Source organism: Spea bombifrons, chromosome 3 (genome assembly GCF_027358695.1).
Source record: "Spea bombifrons isolate aSpeBom1 chromosome 3, aSpeBom1.2.pri, whole genome shotgun sequence".
In the NCBI taxonomy this organism is placed as follows: domain Eukaryota; kingdom Metazoa; phylum Chordata; class Amphibia; order Anura; family Pelobatidae; genus Spea; species Spea bombifrons.
Window position 1 is genome coordinate 122,836,555 of NC_071089.1, and position 2,500 is coordinate 122,839,054.

General features: G+C 49.6%; 5 non-coding genes and 3 pseudogenes across 5 annotated transcripts in view; all 8 read right to left on the reverse strand.

Annotated features, from left to right (window-relative positions):
• The window catches only part of LOC128485891 (5S ribosomal RNA), a 119-nt gene extending 15 nt beyond the window's left edge, over nt 1-104 (reverse strand). The window contains exon 1 of the ribosomal RNA XR_008352218.1: nt 1-104. This exon is cut by the window's left edge and continues 15 nt beyond it. This is a non-coding gene — a ribosomal RNA (5S ribosomal RNA).
• A 218-nt stretch (nt 105-322) lies between these two features.
• On the reverse strand, nt 323-431 carry LOC128487479 (uncharacterized; annotated as a pseudogene).
• A 272-nt stretch (nt 432-703) lies between these two features.
• Nucleotides 704-812, reverse strand: LOC128487368 (uncharacterized; annotated as a pseudogene).
• A 276-nt stretch (nt 813-1,088) lies between these two features.
• Nucleotides 1,089-1,197, reverse strand: LOC128487363 (uncharacterized; annotated as a pseudogene).
• Nucleotides 1,198-1,485: 288 nt separating this feature from the next.
• Nucleotides 1,486-1,604, reverse strand: LOC128486729 (5S ribosomal RNA). Its single transcript, XR_008353012.1, has one exon. It is a non-coding gene; the product is annotated as a 5S ribosomal RNA (ribosomal RNA).
• Nucleotides 1,605-1,816: 212 nt separating this feature from the next.
• On the reverse strand, nt 1,817-1,935 carry LOC128486245 (5S ribosomal RNA). The gene has a single exon (XR_008352553.1). It is a non-coding gene; the product is annotated as a 5S ribosomal RNA (ribosomal RNA).
• Nucleotides 1,936-2,162: 227 nt separating this feature from the next.
• Nucleotides 2,163-2,281, reverse strand: LOC128485754 (5S ribosomal RNA). The gene has a single exon (XR_008352082.1). It is a non-coding gene; the product is annotated as a 5S ribosomal RNA (ribosomal RNA).
• Nucleotides 2,282-2,496: 215 nt separating this feature from the next.
• Nucleotides 2,497-2,500, reverse strand: part of LOC128486367 (5S ribosomal RNA) — a 119-nt gene continuing 115 nt past the window's right edge. The window contains exon 1 of the ribosomal RNA XR_008352667.1: nt 2,497-2,500. This exon is cut by the window's right edge and continues 115 nt beyond it. This is a non-coding gene — a ribosomal RNA (5S ribosomal RNA).

The window sequence follows — 2,500 nt, forward strand, 5'->3', positions numbered from 1 at the left end:
GTATTCCCAGGCGGTCTACCATCCAGGTACTAACCAGGCCCAACCCTGCTTAGCTTCCGAGATCAGACGAGATCGGGCGCTTTCAGGGTGGTATTGCCGCAGGTGTGAAAGTTCTTTATTTTACTTCTCTTATTCTGTTGCTGCTGCTGCTGCTGCTGCTGCTGCTGCTGCTGCTGCTGCTGCTTGTCGTCAGACAGAAAGAATTATAAGCCCTGGGACAGGACAGAGAAGGTGAGAAGGTTCAAATAAGGGTTTAAAGCTTTGATGATGAGCAAGAAACACATGGCAAAAAGCTCTCCCCGGACTGTGAGAAAAAATTAAAAGCCTACAACACCTGGTATTCCCAGGCGGTCTCCCATCCAGGTACTAACCAGGCCCAAACCTGCTTAGCTTCCGAGATCAGGTGCTTTCAGGGTGGTATGGCCGCAGGTGTGAAAGATTTTTATTTTACTTCTCTTATTCTGTTGCTGCTGCTGCTGCTGTTGCTGCTGTTGCTGCTGTTGCTGCTGCTGCTGCTGTTGCTGCTGTTGCTGCTGCTGCTGCTGCTGCTGCTGCTGCTGCTGCTTGTCGTCAGACAAAAAGAATTATAAGCCCTGGGACAGGACAGAGAAGGTGAGAAGGTTCAAATAAGGGTTTAAAGCTTTGATGATGAGCAAGAAACACATGGCAAAAAGCTCTCCCCGGACTGTGAGAAAAAATTAAAAGCCTACAACACCTGGTATTCCCAGGCGGTCTCCCATCCAGGTACTAACCAGGCCCAACCCTGCTTAGCTTCCGAGATCAGGCGCTTTCAGGGAGGTATGGCCGCAGGTGTGAAAGTTTTTTATTTTACTTCTCTTATTCTGCTGCTGCTGCTGCTGCTGCTGCTGCTGCTGCTGCTGCTGCTGCTGCTGCTGCTGCTGCTGCTGCTGCTGCTGCTGCTGCTGCTGCTGCTGCTGCTGCTGCTGCTGCTTGTCGTCAGACAGAAAGAATTATAAGCCCTGGGACAGGACAGAGAAGGTGAGAAGGTTCAAATAAGGGTTTAAAGCTTTGATGATGAGCAAGAAACACATGGCAAAAAGCTCTCCCCGGACTGTGAGAAAAGAAAAAGCCTACAACACCTGGTATTCCCAGGCGGTCACCCATCCAGGTACTAACCAGGCCCAACCCTGCTTAGCTTCCGAGATCAGGCGCTTTCAAGGTGGTATGGCCGCAGGTGTGAAAGTTCTTTATTTTACTTCTCTTATTCTGTTGCTGCTGCTGCTGCTGCTGCTGCTGCTGCTGCTGCTGCTGCTGCTGCTGCTGCTGCTGCTGCTGCTGCTGCTGCTGCTGCTGCTGCTGCTGCTGCTGCTGCTGCTGCTGCTGCTTGTCGTCAGACAGAAAGAATTATAAGCCCTGGGACAGGACAGAGAAGGTGAGAAGGTTCAAATAAGGGTTTAAAGCTTTGATGATGAGCAAGAAACACATGGCAAAAAGCTCTCCCCGGACTGTGAGAAAAAAATTAAAAGCCTACAACACCTGGTATTCCCAGGCAGTCTCCCATCCAGGTACTAACCAGGCCCAACCCTGCTTAGCTTCCAAGATCAGACAAGATCGGGCGCTTTCAGGGTGGTATGGCCGCAGGTGTGAAAGTTTTTTATTTTACTTCTCTTATTCTGTTGCTGCTGCTGCTGCTGCTGCTGGTGCTGCTGCTGCTGCTTGTCATCAGACAAAAAGAATTATAAGCCCTGGGACAGGACAGAGAAGGTGAGAAGGTTCAAATAAGGGTTTAAAGCTTTGATGATGAGCAAGAAACACATGGCAAAAAGCTCTCCCCGGACTGTGAGAAAAAATTAAAAGCCTACAACACCTGGTATTCCCAGGCGGTCTCCCATCCAGGTACTAACCAGACCCAACCCTGCTTAGCTTCCAAGATCAGACGAGATCGGGCGCTTTCAGGGTGGTATGGCCGCAGGTGTGAAAGTTTTTTATTTTACTTCTCTTATTCTGTTGCTGCTGCTGCTGCTGCTGCTGCTGCTGCTGCTGCTGCTGCTGCTGCTGCTGCTTGTCGTCAGACAGAAAGAATTATAAGCCCTGGGACAGGACAGAGAAGGTGAGAAGGTTCAAATAAGGGTTTAAAGCTTTGATGATGAGCAAGAAACACATGGCAAAAAGCTCTCCCCGGACTGTGAGAAAAAATTAAAAGCCTACAACACCTGGTATCCCCAGGCGGTCTCCCATCCAGGTACTAACCAGGCCCAACCCTGCTTAGCTTCCGAGATCAGACGAGATCGGGCGCTTTCAGGGTGGTATGGCCGCAGGTGTGAAAGTTATTTATTTTACTTCTCTTATTCTGTTGCTGCTGCTGCTGCTGCTGCTGCTGCTGCTGCTGCTGCTGCTTGTCGTCAGACAGAAAGAATTATAAGCCCTGGGACAGGACAGAGAAGGTGAGAAGGTTCAAATAAGGGTTTAAAGCTTTGATGATGAGCAAGAAACACATGGCAAAAAGCTCTCCCCGGACTGTGAGAAAAAATTAAAAGCC